This window comes from Scyliorhinus torazame, chromosome 5 (assembly GCF_047496885.1).
Source record: "Scyliorhinus torazame isolate Kashiwa2021f chromosome 5, sScyTor2.1, whole genome shotgun sequence".
NCBI classification, from domain to species: Eukaryota; Metazoa; Chordata; class Chondrichthyes; order Carcharhiniformes; family Scyliorhinidae; genus Scyliorhinus; species Scyliorhinus torazame.
In genome coordinates, this window is record NC_092711.1 from 165,166,301 (window position 1) to 165,186,519 (window position 20,219).

Consider the following 20,219-nt stretch of genomic DNA (forward strand, 5'->3'; position numbering starts at 1 on the left):
CCAGCAGAACGAAACCCTCCAACCCTCCCACTTCACCAATGTCAGAATGAACAAAATGCAGTCCTGGGTGTAATTGAGAGCAGAAACAATAACAACAGAATCCAACCCCTGGAATCAATTGTGAACTTGTTGGTGTCTCAGCAGGTACGAGGAAACACAGAATCCCTTCCCACATTGAGAGCAGGTGAACGGCCTCTCCCCAGTGTGAACTCGTCGGTGGGACGTCAAGCTAGATAATTGATTGAATCCCATCCCACACTGAGAGCAGATGAATGGCCTCTCCCAAGTGTGAACCCACTTGTGCCTCTACAGGCTGGATAATTGAGTGAATCCCGTCCCACATTTAGAGGAGGTGAACGGTTTCTCCCCAGTGTGAACTCAGTGATGTCTCCGCAGGGTGGATAAATGTGTGAATCTCTTCCCACACCGAGAGCAGCTGAATGGCCTCTCCCAGTGTGAATGCGCCGATGAGCTTCCAGTGCAGATGGGGCTTTGAATCCCTTCCCACAGTCCCGGCATTTCCACTGTTTCTCCATGTTTTGGGTCTCCTTGTGTCTCCCTATGTCAGACAATTGAAGCCTTACCCACACAGAGAACACGTGTATGGTCTCGTCCCGCTGTGAATAGTGCGATGTTTTTTCAGGCTGTGTAACTGGTTAAAGCTCTTTCCACAGTCAGTGCTCTGGAACACTCTCACTCGGGCGTGTGTGTCTCAGTGCTTTTCCAGTAACACTGATGGTTAAAGTCTTTTGAAGCTGACAGATAAGACCAGCATTTGTCCTTCTAGATTCGAAGCCAATGATATTCAGGTACCAAGGAATTGAGTGACTGTCAGATCCAGACAACGTGTATTAGATTTCTGTCTGTAATTCGTCCTCTTCGAATCTCCTGTTAAAACAATTTACAAAATACATCACTGTCAGTTCAGGATAGAAATTCAGAACAGACAGTTCTAGTTCCTCTGGAACATTCTTTCCACTCATTCCCCAAACGCTGTAAATCTCCATCTCACACACTCTCCCTCCCTTCTCACTCGGCTGTATCTAATATTCACCCTCTCAATTGTGCTGATTCAGGTTGATTGACAGATTCATGTTCACGTTTTACAGTCCTGGACACAGCAACCATAATAAATAGGAGCTGCAGTCTGCCATTTGGCCCATTGAACTTGCTCAACCCTGTAATGAGGCCAATGGCCGACCTGCCTCAGCACCATTTCCCCACACTATCCCCCCTATCCCTTGGTGACTTCAACATCTCGAAACTGATCAATCACGATCTTGAAAATACTTGATGACTGAGGCTCCACAGTCCTCTGGAGTAGAGAATTCCAAAACTTCACCACATCCTCAAGTGAAGAATTCACTCCTCATCTTATCTTTCAGTTCATTTTCCGACCTGCTCCCCATGACGCTCAACTCCCTCGTCAGTCAGAAATCTGTCTAGTTTCACGGAGCTGAGCACCCAGCTTCGCTCCGTGTGGAGTTTGCACAAAATCCTCGTGTCTGCGTGGACCTCATTCCCACAACCCAAATATGTGCAGGGTAAGAGGATTGGCCATACTAAATTGGCCCTTAATTGGAAAAAACATGAATTAGGTACTTTAAATTAAAAAAATATGTTTTGGTGAGGAGGGGGGGGGGGGGGGGGGGCATCACAATCAAATCCAATTACTAGCCACATGTACTTTGTGTCATGTTGGGGTGAATGTCCACCCCCTCACTTTTCATCCCAGTCCCAGGAGGTTGGAGACTGGGCTGCGGAGAGGTAATGGTGGCCGCAGCTCCCACAATCCCCCCGTGCTGAAAAAACTGCTCTATCCTCCGCACGGGAGAGCGGGTGACCGGAACTGCACATGTCCAAGAGAGAGAGGCCCTCAATTGAAAAAAAAGATCGGGCACTTTAAATTCAAAAAAATAATTCAGTCCAATTCATCCTTGAATATATTCAATGACTCTCAGACTCCACTGGTCCCTGGGGAAAAATAATTCTGGAGATTAACACGCTCTGAGGGAAGAGATGACTGGAAATATATAACGTTGCTACAGTACAATATTACAAGACTAGAAATAATAATAAATGTACTTTACAGAACCATAAATAATATATCTAATCTGTACCGTGGAACAACACTGGACATTTCTCTGTATGATATTCATTTCCTATCCTTAACTGTCAGCCATCTCCGGGGGGAACCAGCCCTTTAATTGTGAACATTAGGAAAGAGACCATCCTTTTAGCCAGACAAATAAATGTGTGAAGCTGAGGGAGCAAAGGATGTCAATGTCTTTAAGAGAGAGAGACCTGGGCCAAGCTTTTCAGAGTCTGCACCCTCCTTGGATTCAATTCCTTTCCCTTCAGTTGCTGCAAGTCACCAATTGAAGGTCAGAATGAGAAAAGAAATGGAAAGGGGGGAGAAAAGAATGTGTTTAACTCACAGATGTTGGAGACAGGAGGACGTTTCAGTAGTTGTGAAGCTCAATCATTCATACAAACCCGCGCTCTGATTGGCTGGAGGACCAGAGTCTTTCCGGTCCTCACAGTTTCTCATTGGCGAACACCTGTGCAGGCAGTTCAGAGGGTGGGCTCTCCTCTGTACTGCGCAGTTCCCTGTCTCCCTTAGTCATGCGCAGTCCCGGGCTGGGTGGAGATAGAGATCACCGAGCAGCTTCTCGCTCTGGCCCGAAGCGTCAGCCGGTTGCCTGGAAACCTTGTCTGCTGATGTGCAGGGGAAGGGAGAGGGGGAACAACAGGAGGGGTCGGGGCTCTCGTGCCCGCCCGCCGGGCCTGCGCACTGGAACCCGGAAACGTCACCGCGGAACAGAGTGATTCAGGCAGGGCTTCTTTGGGACGTCACAATAACCCAGAGGGGCGTTCCCAGCACTCTGAGAGCAACACCTGGTCACAGAAACAAAATACTCCGGATTGGACAAGAGCTCAGCGTCGGGAGGTCAAATACCCGCCCACCCCACGTGCGCCGAGGTCCGTCCCCTCATTGTCTCCATGACGGAGATTGGCCAATAGGAACCTGTGGACGACTGGACAGGCGCTGATCCTCCAGCCAATCAGAGTCTGGGGCCTGTGTCACTGGCTGCACGAAGCTTCCTTCACTGTCTGCCCAGCAAAGCTGCTGCTCCTGCAGCTTCACACAGACTGAAACTTCCTCTCACCTCTGTAAGTAAAACACTTCCTTTTCTCCCCATTAAATTCATGTTCTCATTCTCACCTTCACATGGTGACTTGTTTAAATCCTCAGGCCCAGATGAGATGTTTCCCTGGCTGCTGTGGCCCACGAGAGGAGATTGCAGAGGCTCTGAGAATAATTTTCAAATCTCTGGTCACAGGAGCAGTGCCAGAGGAAGGAGGACAGATAATGTGGTTCCATTATTCAAGAAGAGAAGTAGAGAAAATCCAGGGGATTACAGACCAGTGAGTTTAACGTGAGTGGTCAGGAAATAAATATCCTGAGGGACAGAATTAATCTCTGTTGCGGAGGCAAGAATTAATCAAGGATAGTCAGCATAGCTTTGTCAAAGGGAGATTCTGTCTTATAAAGACCGACCCAAACAAAGGATGTAACTGGTTTCTGAGCAACAATAGCAGTGCCTCTGGTTCTGCACTAGAACAAGGAGATGGAGCAGAGGCTGTGGACAGGGCACGTTCTGCACAATGTCCTCTGCCAATTTGGAGACTTGGAGTCAGACCTCTACATGCTGCCTGACAGTGAAGGGGACTGACTGTCTGACAAGCCAGTCAATCCACTCAGCATCTCAATGTACACCCTCATCAGTGCCTATTAAAATCCTCATCTGAGTTCACCCATAGCAGAACCCATCTCTGATCTCACCATCCAATGAACTGGCAAGCAAACTGTATTTCACCCTGACCTGGATCCAGTTCCAGTGTTTCACCACAGCTGATCCCAACTCTATAGTGGCTGCTAAGTTTGTGCAGTATCGTATCTGAGCTGGTGGCAGTGAGGGACTGATCAAATGGCTTTGTGTCTACATGAAGTGCTGAGCTGTTGCTCTCTCTTTTCATCTTTGACCTGCTGTGGCTGAACAGGCAGCATTTTCACGATGGGCCGAAGGGCATCTTTCTGTGCTGTAAAACTCTCTGACTCTTTAGGTTTTGGGTCTCTGAAAGCAGGAAATCAGAAGGGGAAAGTTGGTTTGAAAGAAGAGGGTGGGGAATTGGAAAGGAAGAGATCTATGGTCAGCACTGTGTGGAGTTTTCTCATTCTCCCCCTGTCTGCGTGGGTTTCCACCGGGTGCTCCAGTTTCCTCCCACAGTCCAGAAGATGTGCAGGATAGGTGGATTGGCCATGAACAATTGCCCCTTAGTGTCCAAAAGGTAGGTGGGTTTAAGGGGATAGAGAGGGGGAGTGGACCTGGGTAGCATGCTCTATCGGAGGGTCGGTGCAGAAGGATTCTGTGGATTCGATTTCATTAGAATTTTCCGAGGAGGTGACTAGGTGTGTAGTTGAGGGTAGTGCAGTTGATAATATATTTTGTCACAAGTAGGCTTACATTAACACTGCAATGAAGTTACTGTGAAAATCCCCTAGTCACCACATTTTGGTGCCTGTTTGGGTACATGGAGGGAGAATTCAGAATGTCCAATTCACCGAACAAGCAAGTCTTTCGGGACATGTGGGAGGAATCCAGAGCACCCAGAAGAAACCCACGCAGACACGGGGAGAACGTGCAGACTCCATACAGACTGTGACCGAAGCCGGGAATCGAACCTGGAACCATGGCACTGTGGAGCAAAGTGCTACCCACTGTGTTTCTGTGCCGCCCACATGTAGCCCAGAAAAACTTCAGTAAGGTTTGTGACAATGTCTTACATGGGAGACTGGTCAAGATGGGCTCCAGGCAAATTGACACCAAAATTGGCTTCCTGGCAGCAGGCAGAGGGAGATGGTCAAAGATTGTCTTTGTGACTGGAAACCTGTGTCCAGTGGTGTTCCACTGCGATCGGTGTTGGGTTCCATGTTGTTCGGACGTACATCAATGATTTGGATGTGAATATTGGAGATATGATAAGTTCGCAGATGACACAAAAATTGGGGGGGTGGGAAATGGTGAGGAACGCCTCAGATTTCAGGATGATATGGACGGGCTGGTTCGATGGCAGAACAGTGGCAAATTGAAATTAATCCTGAAAAGTGCAACAGGTCAAATTTGAGTAATCTCTCCTAACTCAGCAACTGGAGCTGTGTATATAGTTAATGTTAAATAAAATAAGTTTTGTTTTCTCTACAACTTGGTGTTATACTCTTGATTGTATCTCATTAAATACCCATATCCCCACACTCTCCTGCCACTCAACCAATTTCCTAACCGTGTCAATAATTTGCCCTCAACTCCGAGGGCTTCCTCCTTAGCCAACAGTCTCTTGTGTGGGACATTATCAAATGCCTTCTGGGAGTCCGTATAAATGACATCCATAGACATTCCCCTGTCCTCTACCTTAGTCACCTCCTCAAAAAATTCAGTAAAATAAGTCAGGCTGGCTGTCCCTGATCGAACAATGTTTTTCAAAGTGTTCAGTTACCCCACCCCTAATTATACATTCCAGTAGTTTCCCCACCATAGATGTTCATAATCTTTATTAGTGTCACAAGTAGGCTTACATTCACATTGAGGAAGAATTCAGATTGTCCGATTCACCTAACAGCACGACCTTTGGGACTTGTGGGAGCACCAGGATAAAACCTATGCAGACACGGCGGAGAACGTGCAGACTCCACACACAGTGACCTAAGCCGGGAATCGAACCTGGGTCCCTGGTGCTGCGTAGCAACAGTGCTAACCATTGTGCTACCATGCCGTGTTCGGTTCGTGGTCTGTAATTCCCTGTTTTTCCCCTTTCACCCATCTTAAAAAATGAATCCCTTCCCACACTAAGAGCAGCTGAATGGCCTCTCCCCAGTGTGAACTCGCTGGTGTATCCGCACTTCAAAAAGTGCAATTCTCCAATCCAGAGGGACTACTCCTGAATCTAGGGAACTCTGGACGATTATCGTTGGGGCATCTACAATGTGCTCCCCGACTTCCTTTAACACCCTCGGATGGAAACCGTCAGGTCCTGCGGATTTGTCACTCTTCAGTTCCATTAGTTTCCTAGTTAGTGATGGTATAGTTATGTTAATTGTATTAAGTACCTGTCCTCTATCGACTATTAATTTTTTTGGGACTTCTGGCAAGTTATCCTCCTTTTCAACTGTAAATACTGAGGCAAAGTAATTGTTCAACGTGTCTGCCATTCCCCCATTATCACTGACAATATCTCCACTTTCAGCTTTTACTGGGCCTACATTGCTCTTCACCACCCGCTTTCCCGTTACATAACTAAACATTTCTTCTCATTGATATTGATGTCACTTGCAAGTTTCCTTTCATAATCCCTTTTAGTCGCTCTTACAAGCTGCTTTATGACCCTTTGCTGGTCCTTGTACCTATCCCATTCACCCGGATCTGTACTATGTCTTGTACATAAGCTGTCCCTAATCTCTTTATTTGTCCGTGGCTGTTTTCTTTTTGTGAAGTGGAAACTTTTCCTCTCGGGTATATACTTGCTCTGTATCTCGTTAAATGTTTCTTTAAATATTCTCCACTGATCCTCAGTTGTTTGACCCATTAACAGATCTCCCCAGTTTACCGTGGACAGTCTCTGTCTCATCCCGTTAACGTCAGCCTTACCCAAGCCTAAAACTCTACTGTCTGTAACGTGCTTTTCACTTTAAAACACTACACTGAATTCAATCATGTTGTGATCACTATTTGATAAATGTTCATGCACAGTTAGGCTACTCATTAAATTGGGCTCATTACTCATAATTAAATCTAATATTGCCTGTCGCCTTGTTACATCTGGAACATATTGCAGCAGGAAACTATCTCGGACACATTCCAGAAATTCACTCCCTTTCTGACAGTTGCTTGTCTGCCTCTCCAAATCTGTGTGTCAGTTATAATCCCCCATTAATACTACTCTGCCTTTGCTACACACTCGCCTAATTTCTGCCTTTATACAATCTAGCGCCTCAGAGCTAACCAGACGGTCGATACACAACACCCGTTACAGTTTTAGATTTTTTTGTTCCTCAGTTCCACCCATATGGGTGGACGATTCTCCGTCTCGTCGGCCAATGGGGTTTCCCATTGTGGGCACCCCCATGTCGTCGGGAAGTCCGCGGGCGTGAGCGCGCTGCTGGCGAAGCGGAGGATCCCGCTGACGGAGAATCCAGCCCATGGTCTCCGCTGGATGCTTCCCCTCATTATATCCTCCCTCACTATTGAGGTGATAGTATTTCTAATCAGTAAGGCTACTCCACCCCCTCTGCCATATTCTCTGTCCCTCCTGTAAACTTTATAACCGGTATATTTGGTACCCAGTCCAGACTGTCCTGATACTTGTTTTTGGAACTGTATTGAGTTCCCCTGAGGCCTTCCCCTCCCCCTCCATTTGTTAGTTTAAAGTCATTGTGACCTCCCTATTTATCCTTTCCACGAGGACACTGGTCCCAGATTGGTTCAGGTGGAGACCGTCCCAACGGTACAGATCCCTCCTGTCCCAATACTGATGCCAGTGCTCCATGAAATGGAACCCCTCTTTCCTGCACCACTCCTTTAACCACGTCTTTACTTCCCTAATTTTCCTCATTCCTACACCAAATTACATGTGGCTCGGGGAATAATCCAGAGATTATAAGCTTTGAGGACCTGTTCTTTAATTTTGTTCCTAGTTCCTGATATTCCCCAAACAGGTCCTCTTTCCGAGTCTTGCTGATGTTGTTTGTCCCAACGTGGACCCCAACAACTGGATCCTCCCCTCCCTCTCCAATATCCTTTCAAGCCGGTTAGAGATGCCCCTCACCCTGGCATTGGGCAGGCAACACACCATGTGGGACTCTCGGTCCTGCTTCCAAAGGATGTTATCAATTATAGAAACCCCGACAACTACCACTTCCTCCCCCTGCTTGAATGGCCTCCTGTACCAGGGTGCAGTGGTCAGCTAGCTCATCCTTCCTACAGTCACTGCTCCGATACCCTGCCCCTCCGAGTCCGCTCCCTGGAAACTCGGCTGCGAATCCCCGAGATAAGGTTTTTGTCCTCACAGCTCCAAAACTTCATCCCTCCGAGTCCGCTCCCTGGAGACTAGGTCTGGGGAATAGGTATTGGAGACGAGGTATTGGGGAATGAGAGGTAGGAATGTTCCGTAGAAACTAGAATTCTCTGATCTGAATTTCTATCCTGTACCGAGTGTTGACTTTTGTAAACCTCTTTTACAGATATTGCAAGAGGAGGAATTACAGACAGAAATCTCAATTGTCACATCTTGGTCTTACAGAGTCACCTTGGGACCTGAATATCATCGGCCCTTGAATCTAGAAGGAGAAATGTTTGCCCAATCTGTCGGCATCAAAAGATGTTGAACATCAGTGTGACTGGAAAAGCACCGAGACACACACACCCGAGTGAGAGTGTTCCAGAGCACTGACTGTGGTAAGAGCTTTAACTAGTTACACAGCCTGATAAAACATTGCTCTATTTACAGCGGGGAGAGACCGTACACATGTTCTGTGTGGAGTGGACGAGGCTTCAACTGATCGTCCAACCTGGAGAGACACGAGGAGACCCAAAACATGGAGAAACCGTGGAAATGTGGGGACTGTGGGAAGGGATACAGATTCCCATCACAGCTGGAGACTCATCGACGAATTCACACTGGGGAGAGGCCATTCACCTGCTCCATGTGTGAGAAGGGATTCACTCTGTTCTCCAGCCTTAAGACACACCAGCAAATTCAAAACTGGAGTGTGGCCATTCACCTGCTCTCAGTGTGGGAAGAAATTCACTCAGTTACCCAATCTGCAGACACGTCAGCGAGTTCACACTGGGGAGAGGCCATTCACCTGCTCTCAGTGTGGCAAGGGATTCACTCAGTTATCCAACCTGCAGAGTCACCAGCGAGTTCACTCTGGGGAGAGACCGTTCATCTGCTCCCAGTGTGGGAAGGGATTCAGTAAATCATCCAACTTGCGGACACATCAGCGAGTTCACGCTGGGGAGAGGCCGTTCACCTGCTCTCTGTGTGGGAAGGGATTCACTCAGTTATCCCACCTGCAGAGTCACCAGCAAGTTCACTCTGGGGAGAGACCTTTCATCTGCTCCCAGTGTGGGAAGGGATTCACTCAGTTCTCCAACCTGCGGACACATCAGCGAGTTCATACTGGGGAGAGGCCATTCACCTGTTCTCAGTGTGGGAATCGATTCACTCAGTTATCCAGCCTGCAGAATCACCAGCGAATTCACACTGGGGAAAGACCGTTCACCTGCTCCCAGTGTGGGAAGGGATTCAGTGATTCATCCAACCTGCGGACACATCTGCGGGTTCATAGTGGAGAGAAGGCAATCACCTTCTCTGAGTAAGGGAAGGCAATTAGTGTTCCATCCCACCTGCAGACACACCAGAGAGTTCACACTGGGGAGAGGTCATTCACCTGCTCTCAGTGTGGGAAGGGAGTCACTCAGTTATCCCACCTGCAAAGTCACGAGCGAGTTCACATTGGGGAGAGACCGTTCATCTGCTCTCAGTGTGGGAAGGGATTCACTCAGTTATCCAGTCTGAAGTCACACCACAAATTCACATTGGAGAGAAGCCGTTCACCTGCCCTCAATGTGGTAGGGAATTTAGTGTTTCCTCATACCTGCCGAGACACAAGTGATTACAGGGGCTATTGCTGTTATTGTTTCTGCTCTCAGTTACATCCGGGACTGCATTTTGTTCATTCTGTCAGTTGGTCACTGGGGAGGGTCGGAGGGTTTTGTTCTGCTCGACTTGGCAGTCTCATGGCTTTGCCTCCAGAGGGCTGAAGCTCTTTGAGCCTTGTTGCGAATACCTTGGTTCAAATTTCACAAGAATCACAGAGTGAAGGGGTGTTTGGAAGTGAGAAGATATTCAGTTTGCATTTCTGTTTGGATCCCTCTAAATCCTACCACATTGCCATGAAGATGGGCATTGGTGGTTCCATGTTTTTGTTTAATTTATCTGGGTGAACATCCAATCAGGGTATGAGGGGCAAGTTGTCTGAGGTAGACTGGGAAACTGCATTAAATGGTATGATGGGAGACGGGCAATAGCTAATATTTTAAGGCATTATTATTCATCTATGGGGGGGGGGGGTCAGTTAGCTCAGTTGGCTGGATGGCTGGTTCATGATGCGGAGTGACTCCAATAGCTGAGGTGCAACTGTCGTACTGGCTGAGGTTATCCATGAAGGGTCCACCTTCTCAACATTGCCCCTCGCCTGAGGTGTGGTTACCCTCAGATTAAACCACCAGTCATCTCGCTCTCGCTCCCTCTCTCTCTGATATCTTCAGTCTGGATAGGCCCAGTGGACCAGGCTATTCTGGGTCTGGATATTTTATCCTAATTGAATTCTCCCTTAAGCTTTGAAAATGGGACAGTAACATGGTCAATCAGAACCATCAGGAAAGATCAGCTTTATGAACATCCAATGTGGCAAAAGATAAGAATAATTGTGGCCAATTACAGATGGAACCAGCATCATTCACTGGTAATGTTCCACCGTGTACCAAACAATACCCATCAACCCGTCCCCAACCGAAGGGATTTTACCCACAGTAGAGCAACTGGAGGAAAGAGGGATGTTAATTAAAACACGCAGTTCGTCAAATAGTCCAGTTTGGCAAATGGTACAGGGCGTCTGACCATTGACTACTAAAAGGCAAACCTACATCAATCCGGTATCCACCTGTGTTCCAGTGAAAGTCTGGAATGTTTAGATGGGATGAATAAGTTGATCACTTTCTCCTGGAAATATTTACATCCTGGCCCATGAATTTTGTTTTAAAGAAATCCACATTTGAAAGCCCGGCCACAACATGAAATATCAGCACCATAACAGGGCAGATAAGACAGACAGACACTCACTTTGATCTTCAGAGCATCTGAGAGTTAAGAATATATGACATGATTTTGGGATACCGGTGTGGGTGTGCAGATGTGATTTATTACATGTGAAAAATAACAAGCCTAAATTCACGGTGAAATGGACTGAAGATCGGGTCCCAAACACACACAGCTACTGGAGACACAGCAGGAGATGAAATGGTTAATGTGGCCGGGGGATTGAGACACCATTGTGACATCATCAAGGCATTGACACACTCCAGAGAGAAACTGACTTTAAAACAATCAGAATAGAATTAAACACACTGGACACGGGCAAAGTGGGAGTGAAATTAAAGCGATAATGGGACAATGAAGGGCTTGGGAGAAATAATACTGAGTAAGAACTGTCCACAATTTGGCCGTGGGGTAGAGAGGGAGTTGGAAAATCTTTCACATCCATGTTTGATCTGTTGTTTGAAGCATCTGTCCTTATGCACCAATAACCTAGAACTCACCGCACAAGAAGAAATTATCGAGTAGATGTTACCCCAGGCGGAGCCAGAACTGGACAATAATGGAGTGAAATTGAGTGAGGATTTGTGGAGAGTCTTGTAAATTCTTAATAGGATGTGGGAGTCGCTGGACCAGAATTTATTGCCCTTGAACTGAGGGGCTTGCTTGGACATTTCAGATTTTAACCGGGTCTCCCCTATTTCTAGTCTCTGCCACCAGGGGAAACATCCTCTCCGCATTCTCTCTGTCAATTCCACTCAGGATCTCATGTGCTTCAATACGATCATCTCTCATTCTTCTCAACTGCAATGGATACAGGCCCAACCTGTCAAACCTTTCCTCAGAGGATAACCCCCTCATTCCAGAATCTGGGAGTCAACCTCCTCTGAACTGCTTCTAATGCAATTATCTCATTTGTGAATAAGGAGACCCAAACTGTACACAGTGCTCTCAATATGGGGCGGGATTCTCCATCCTGAGGCGCCCCCACCAACAGTGGCCAATGGGGTTTCCCACTGTTGCCAGCTCGTCGTCTGGAAATCCCCGGGCGTGGGTGCGCTGCCGGTGCAACAGAGAATCTCGCCAGTGGAGAATCCAGCCCATGGTCTCACCAAGGCCCTGTACAACTGCAGCAAAACATCCCAACTTTTATATTCCAGTCCCTTTGCAATAAACAACAATATTCCATTAACCTTCCTAATCACTTGCTGTACCGGCTGTAAGGGCCCTTCCTTTTCATAACCTTATTTCCCCTTTCTTTTATTTCTGCCATTACATTTTTGGTCCATGGATGATTAATGGACAAGTCACTTTAAGGCAAGCAGCCTGTATCTTTAATTCAAGCAGAAGAATCCAGGCATCTGTACTGGTTTAAACTGGAGCTGCAGACCTTTAGGCACCAGTGTAAGAATTGGGGTTGGGACTCGGTTTGATTGATTCACTGGTGGCCAATGAATTGGCCCAAAAGGCTGTGCTCCTAGGTAACAGGCGGTGATTGGATCCTATCACACTGTGATGTTTTTCAGAGTCCCAAGCTTGCAGTTTGATTCTAGCAACACGAGGCAGAACTGACTAACTCTCTCTCCAGAAGGCAGCTGTGAGTGCTATCTCTCTTCCCAGATAGCCTGTGGGTGCTGTATTCCTGAAACCATGGAGACCCAAATACAAACCACAAACTGCAAGAAAAGTTTGAACAGAGATGAGGTGCCTCTCCAGAAAAGTGTGAGTACTGCATTTCTAAACTACAGAGCACCTGAACAAATTAATCTACAGAGATCAGTACAGGCTGTAAACTAAAGACTTTAATCTGCAGGTTTGCTGTGAAGAAAAGTGCGCTAAAAACCATCATCTGAAAAAAATAATTTATTTCACTTTTGATTTTATCCCTTTCCACCCCTCTGTGTTTGTCTGTCTATGTGTGTCTAGAGGCTGGGGGCAGGTTAAAGTGGGAATTAGGAATTGGCTTATAGTTAATCAGTTGTGTTTGCTGCATATTTTATTATTGTTCTTGTTATAAATAAACAGTAATCGTATTTACATTTGCAACAATGGTGACTGATTATTGGGCAGCCAAGGGCCAAAGACATAGGGTATTTTTATAAGAATTATTGGTTAATTCGCTTGTGCTGTGACTCCGGGGCACGTGGGGCTGGAATTGACCGCGCACTATCCCAGGGTGTCGTAACACGGCAAACTAACTTGTGATTCCTGTACCAGGACACCCAGATCCCTCTGTACCTCAGAGTTCTGTAATCTCTCTCCATTTAAATAATGTTTTATTTAATCCTTCCTGCCAAAGTGGACACGTTCACATTTTCCCAAGTTATACTCCATCTGTCAATTTGCTCCCACTCACTTAATCTATTTGTTGCACTTTGCATTCTCTTGAAGAGCACTTGGCAAATTAATTTCCAATCCCTCTTTGTGTCATCAGCAAATTTAACCCCATCCAACTCATTAATATAGATTGTAAATAGTTGAGGGCCCAGCACTGATCCTTGTGACATTCCACTTGTCACATCTTACCAACCCAAACATGACCCATTTATACCCACTCTCTGCTTCCTGTGAGCTAACCAATCCTCTATATGTTGGCCTCTAGTCTACACCATGAGCTCCTTTGTTGTGCAGTGACCTTTGATGTGGCACCTTGGGAAATACTTTCTGAAAGCCCCGATGCTTCGTTTGTGTGGCTGCCAGAAAGTCCTGGAAGAAGGAAATCCTCACTCCCTCATGGAGCCAGGTCCCACCTCACCTTACCCGTCTCCAGGACCGACTGGTGATCTTTCAAGTTGTGGAAATGAATGATTACAGGTCTGGGTTGGAAACTATCCCTCGGCGTCAAAGACAGGATCCAGAACCTAACGGGAACCTTACCCTCTACACCTATTCCGGCAGGCCGACGACTCGGATGTTCTTTCTCTGACCCTCAGTTCTCCAAGTCTTCCAGGAGTCCACCACAGCACTCGGCCGGTTTTCCAAGAATTGAGGAGATGCCGAGGAGGCATCTTGCTCAACGTTCAAGATTCTCTCCTCCGGATCATCGAGCCTCTTCGTGGTGTTTTACAGCTCGGCCTCATGAGCTCACAGATATTGAGTCAGCACACTCAGCCTCTGGTCAGTAACACAGAGAATATCGGCAGTCATCATTTTCACCGCCTCCGAGAGAGTCCCAGAGAGCGCGGGGTCGAGGGACCTCCTGAGGGTCAGGCCCCATGTTGAAATGGTGGCTCCACCCCCACTGAATCCGCCTGCACTCTTTTATCAACGGATTCCTTGATGCCTTTCAGCATATCTTACCAAACGTAATCCCGAAACGTTCCAGGGACATGACAACAAATATTAATTCAAGGATTAGGTAGATGAGTGCCGGGCAATCAGGATAAATGATGGATTATAGGCGAGTGACACTAGAACCTGTGGAATAGCAGCTACTCCCATGGCCGTATTACGGGATACTCTCCCCCCGGGACAGATTTCTGATTGACGAGAGAGTCGAGGGTTATGGGGAACAGGCAGGAAAATGAGGAGAAAGCTGAGATGAGGAGGGATTTCTTCACTCGAGGATGTGGTGAACCTTTGGAATTCTCTACCCCAGAGACCGTGGAGCCTCCGTCATCAATTATTTTCAAGACAGAGATTGATAGGTTTCTAGATATTAAAGATATCGAGGGATGTGGGGGATAGTGTGGGAAAATGGTGCTGAGATAGATCGGCCAATGATCTCGTTGAATGGTTGAACAGGCCCAAATGGCCGACTGCAGCTCCTATTTGATATGACCTCTATGCCCAGGACAGGAAGCAGTGAGCATGGATCTGTCAATCAGCCTGAATCAGCACCTTCAGGAGAATTGGGAGGGTGAATATTAGATACAGCAGAGTGAGAATGGAGGGAGAGTGTGTGGGATGGAGATTTACAGCTTTTAGGGAATGAGAAAGGAGAAATGTTCCAGAAAACTGGAATTTAATTGTCTGTTCTGAATTTCTATCCTGTACTGACAGTGATGTATTTTGTAAATTGTTTTTACAGGATATTAGAAGAGGAGGAATTACAGACAGAAATCTCAAACGTATGTCTCAATCTGACAGAGTCATTCGCTTCCTTGAGACCTGAATTTCATCAGAATTTAAATCTAGAAGGAGAAATGTTTGTCCGATCTGTCAGCTTCAAAGCTTTTAAACATCAGTGTGACTGGAGACACACACACACCCGAGTGAGAGTGTTCCAGAGCACTGACTGTGGAAAGAGCTTTAACCAGTTACACAGCCTGGAGAAACATCACACCATTCACAGCGGGGAGAGACCGTACACGTGTTCTGTGTGGACGAGGCTTCAACTGATTGTCCAACCTGGAGAGACACGAGGAGACCCAAAACATGGAAAAACCGTGGAAATGTGGGGACTGTGGGAAGGGCTACAGATTCCCATCAGAGCTGGAAGCTCATTGACGCAGTCACACTGGGGAGAGGCTGTTCACCTGCTCTGTGTGTGGGATGGGATTCACTGAGTGATCCAGCCTGAAGACACATCAGCGGGTTCACACTGGAGAGAAACTGTTCACCTGCTCTTACTGTGAGAAGGGATTCAGTCGTTCATCCACTCTGCAGAAACATCAGCGAGTTCACACTGGGGAGAGACCATTCACCTGCTCTCAATGTGGGAATGGATTCTCTCAGTTATCTCACCTGCAGATTCACGAGCGGGTTCACACTGGGGCAAAGCCATTTACTTGCTCTCAGTGTGGGAAGGGATTCACTGATTCATCCCACCTATTGAGACACCAGCGAATTCACACTGGGGATAGGCCATTCACCTGCTCTCAGTGTGGGAAGGGATTTACTCAATTATCCAACCTGCAGAAACACCGGCGAATTCACACTGGGGAGAAGCCGTTCACCTGCTCTTAGTGTGGGAAAGGATTCAGTGATTCATCCCACCTATTGAGACACCAGCAAGTTCACACTGGGGCGAGGCCATTCATCTGCTCTCAGTGTGGGAAGGGATTCAGTGATTCATCCAACCTGCAGACTCACCAGCGAGTTCACACTGGGGAGAGGCCGTTCACCTGCACTCAATGTGGGAAGGGATTCTATGTTTCATCACACCTGCTGAGACACCAACAAGTTCACAATTGATTACAGGGGTTGGATTCTGCTGTTATTGTTTCTGTTCTCAATTACACCACAGATTACATTGTGTTCAAGGTTGGTCAATGGGGAGGGTTGGAGGGTTTCGTTCTGCTGGACTGGCCGGTCTCACGACTTTGCCTCCAGTGGGCTGATGCTCTTGAGCCTTGTGGCAAATACTTGGCTTCAAATTTCACAAGGATCACAGAGTGAAAGGGTGTAAGAATATATTTAGATCACATTTCTGTTTGGAACCCCCTAAATTATGCTTGTTGCCATAGAGATGGACAATGGTGGTCACGTGGTTCTTTTGATTATTTTATCTGGGTGTTTCTCACAGAAGAAAACTGTCAAGCTGAGGGGCATGTTGTCTATGGTAGACTAGGAAATGACAATAAAAGATACAATGGCAGATATGCAATCGCCAGCATTTCAGGAATTATTACCTATTGACATTAAATTAGATTGCTTTGAGGAACAAAACTGTCAACAGGAAAAGTGGTGCAACCATGGCTAACAAGGAAAGTTTAGATCCATGGAAGAGACTCATAAAGTGGCAAAATAGTAGTGAGCCTGAGGATTGGGAACTTGTTTTAGAATTCAGCAAAGGACCAAGAAACTGATAAAAGAGAAAATAGAATGTGAGAGCAAACTGGCGAGAAACATAAAAATCAATGAATATCCTCGATCAGTATGTGAAAAGAAAAAGATTAGCGAAGACCAATGTGGGTCCATTCCAGGCAGAGACAGGAGAGTTTACAAGGGGGAATAAGGAAATGGCAAAGAATCTAAACAATGTGTCTGTCTTCATGGAGACAGAAATTGTCCCCAAAACACGAGAGAACTAAGGGACTAGTGAGCACGAGGGACTAAAAGATATTAGTATTAGTAAAAAAGTAGTACTGGAGAAATGAATGGTATTGAAAGTTAATAAATCTCCAAAAGCTGCTGCTCTACATCCCAGAGTGTTGAAAGAGGCGGCTGTAGAGATAGTGGATACATTGGTGGTCATCTTTCTAAATTCTATAGATTCTGGAGTGGTTCCTGCAGATTGGAAGGTGGTAAATGTAACCCCAATATTTAAGGAGGGAGAGAGAAAATGGGGAACCACAGACCAGTACCTTAAATCAAGGAGAGAAAATCAGAAATCTGTCCATGTGGCACAGTGGTTAGCACTGCTATCTCACGGCACCAAGGTCCCAGCTTCGATCCCGTCCTTGGGTCACTGTCCGTGTGGAGTTTGCACATTCTCCCCGTATGTATGGGTCTCACCCCCACAACCCAAAGTTGTGCAGGGTAGGTGGATTGGCCAGACTAAATTGCCCCTTAATTGGAAAAAAGAAGTGGGTACTCTAATTTTATTTTTTTTAATGAAAGAAAAAGACCCAGGGGTGGTTGATAAGGGGGTCTGGAAGATGTCATAAGACCATGAGTAACTCTCCACACCCCCCCCCCCCCCCCCCAAGTGTCCATGATATGATCACACAGGTCCTTGCTGCCCAATATCCAATTTCATTGGTTCTAAAGGTCAATATATGTAATCTATAATCACTATGATTGGATTGAGTCCAGCCGAGATGGGCGGAGTAACTGTTTGAAATGGTATAAAGATCGCTGATTTTATTTGTTCGGCGGAGATGTATCTGTATCGCTCTGTGACTCGTTCCCTGCCGGTGTAACCTCAATAAACTGACGATTGGTGCAGACCCGAGTGTCGAGTGATTCTTTCGGATTCATTCCCACTAACATTTTCCCACTCATTTAACTGATCTATGTTACTTGGCAGCCTCCTTATGTCCTCTTCACAATTTACATTCCTGCCTATCTTTGTAATTTTGGAACATAGGAGCAGGACTTGGCCATTCAGCCCGTTGAGCCTGCTCCACCATTCAATACAACCACGGCTGATCATCCACTTCAATGCCTTTTTCCCCACACTATCCCCATATCCCTTTGTGTTATTGTTATTTAGAAATCTGTCAGTCTCTGCTTTAAACACACCATGACTGAGCTTCCACAGCCCTCTGGGGTAGAGAATTCCAAAGATTCATAACCCTCTGAGTAAAGAAATGTCTCCTCCGAGACCGATCTTAAATGACTTCCCCCTTATTTTGAAACTGTGTCCCCCGGTTCCAGATTCTCCAACTAGGGGAACCATCTCACCTGCACCCACCCTGTCTATTCCTTTAAGTATTTTGTAGGTTTCAATGAAATCCCCTCTCAGTTTGAAACTCCAGAGAATACAGGCCCAGTTTCCCCAATCTCTCTTCATAGGACAGTCCCGCCATTCCCTGAACAAGTCTGGTGAACTTTTATTACCCTCCCTCTGTGGCAATAATACCTTCCCTGAGGTAAGGGGAGTAAATCTGCACACAGTCCTCCAGCTGGGGTCTAACCAAGGTTCTATACAATGGGAATATTCTGGTCGGTTTCACGACTTTCCTTCCAGTGGGCTGATGCTTTTTGAGCCTGGGAGAGCACATTTCCACTGAAATGGTCTACAAGGGGAGCACGTTAGCACAGTGTGTAGCACAGTTGCTTCACAGCTCCAGGGTCCCAGGTTCGATTCCTGGCTTGGGTCACTGTCTGTGTGGAGTCTGCATGTTCTCCCGGTGTCTGCGTGGGTTTCCTCCGGATGTTCCGGTTTCCTCTCTCAAGTCCCGAAAGATGTGCTTGTTAGATGAATTGGACATTCTTAATTCTCCCTCGGTGTACCCGAGCAGGTGCCGGAATGTGGCGACTAGGAGCTTTTCACAGTAACTTCATTGCAGTGTTTATATGAGCCTTCTTGTGACAATAAAGATTATTATTATTTTAAAAATCTGATGAAGTACATTTCTTTGATCCTGGATAGTAAATAGTGTTTACCCCCACTACAAGTAGATCTAAAATAAATACATTTGTCTCTGTGCCATTGAGTCTGCAGGACCAGGCCAGATGATTCAATTGGTCTCTGTCAGTATTAATGCTCCACATGAGCCTCCACCCAGCCCTCTTCATCTCCCCCATCAGCATATCCTTCTATTCCTTTCTCCCGCATGTTTGTGTCTAGCTTCCCCTTCAATGTATTCATGCTGTTCACCTCAACCACTCTCTGTGGTATCGAGTTCCACATTGACACCACTCGCTGGGTAAAGAGGTTTCTCATCATATCCTGGTTGGATTGTTGAACTCCTGAAAATGGATTGGAAATATGCGCAGCATTTGTAACAAAGGGATGAATTATCAGTGTGGAAAGAGATAAATGTGTGTCCTGATAGACATTTCAGAGACTTGGTCAAAAGTTGACAAAGGCGGGAATCTAAATGTTGAAGGGTATTGTCGGAATGGCAGGAAGCTAGGAAAAGTTGAAGCGATCACTCCTGTCAATTAAGAATAACATTTTGTCAGTACTGAGTGATCACCTTAGCCTGAAAGATGAGGATGAGCAATCAATTTCAGTCAAACTAACAAATAGTAAATGTACGATGTATTTTTTGGGAGTAGTTAACGGGCCTCCTAACAGTAGTTATACTGCAGGTAGAATGAACAAGGAGTGATAAATAAGGCTTGTAATTAATGTGCCACAATAATCATGGGTGGCTTTAATCAAAGTAGATTGGGATGGGCTGAATGGTGGCGCAGTGGTTAGCACTGCTGCCTCATGGCGCCGAGGTCTCAGGTTCGATCCCAGCTCTGGGTCACTGTCCGTGTGCAGTTTGCACATTCTCCCCGTGTTTGCGTGGGTTTCACTCCCACAACCCAAAGATGTGCAGGGTAGGTGGATTGGCCACGCTAAATTGCCCCTTAATTGGAAAAAATGAATTGGGTACTCTAAATTTATAAAGAAAAAAAAAGTAGATTGGGATAATCAGATTGGCAAAAATATGTTGGGTTGATAAAGTTTTTGGGGGAGAATTTCTTAGAGCTGTTCCTTCTGGAGCCAACCAGGAAGCAGTCTATCCGAGACCTCAGTGTGCAGTGAGACAGGATTCATCAATAAACATGGTGATGGAGCATCTGGGTAACAGTGATCATAATATTCAAGGGAAGTCACTGTTTAGTCATTTTAATAGTTTTGGTTTAGTTATGTTCGGTTATCACAGAATCAAAGTGTATGAATCAATTCACTCAATACAGTATCGCACTCTGTGAGTTTCTGTATTCAGGTGCAC

At 46.3% G+C, this 20,219-nt stretch overlaps 1 long non-coding RNA gene and 1 pseudogene across 1 annotated transcript; both read left to right on the plus strand.

The window, feature by feature from the left end:
- Positions 1 to 2,915: 2,915 nt before the first annotated feature.
- On the plus strand, positions 2,916 to 12,987 carry LOC140420453 (uncharacterized). Its single transcript, XR_011946377.1, has 2 exons — positions 2,916 to 3,174; positions 8,300 to 12,987. It is a non-coding gene; the product is annotated as an uncharacterized lncRNA (long non-coding RNA).
- Positions 12,988 to 13,738: 751 nt separating this feature from the next.
- Positions 13,739 to 17,771, plus strand: LOC140418019 (uncharacterized; annotated as a pseudogene).
- The last annotated feature ends 2,448 nt before the right edge of the window (positions 17,772 to 20,219 follow it).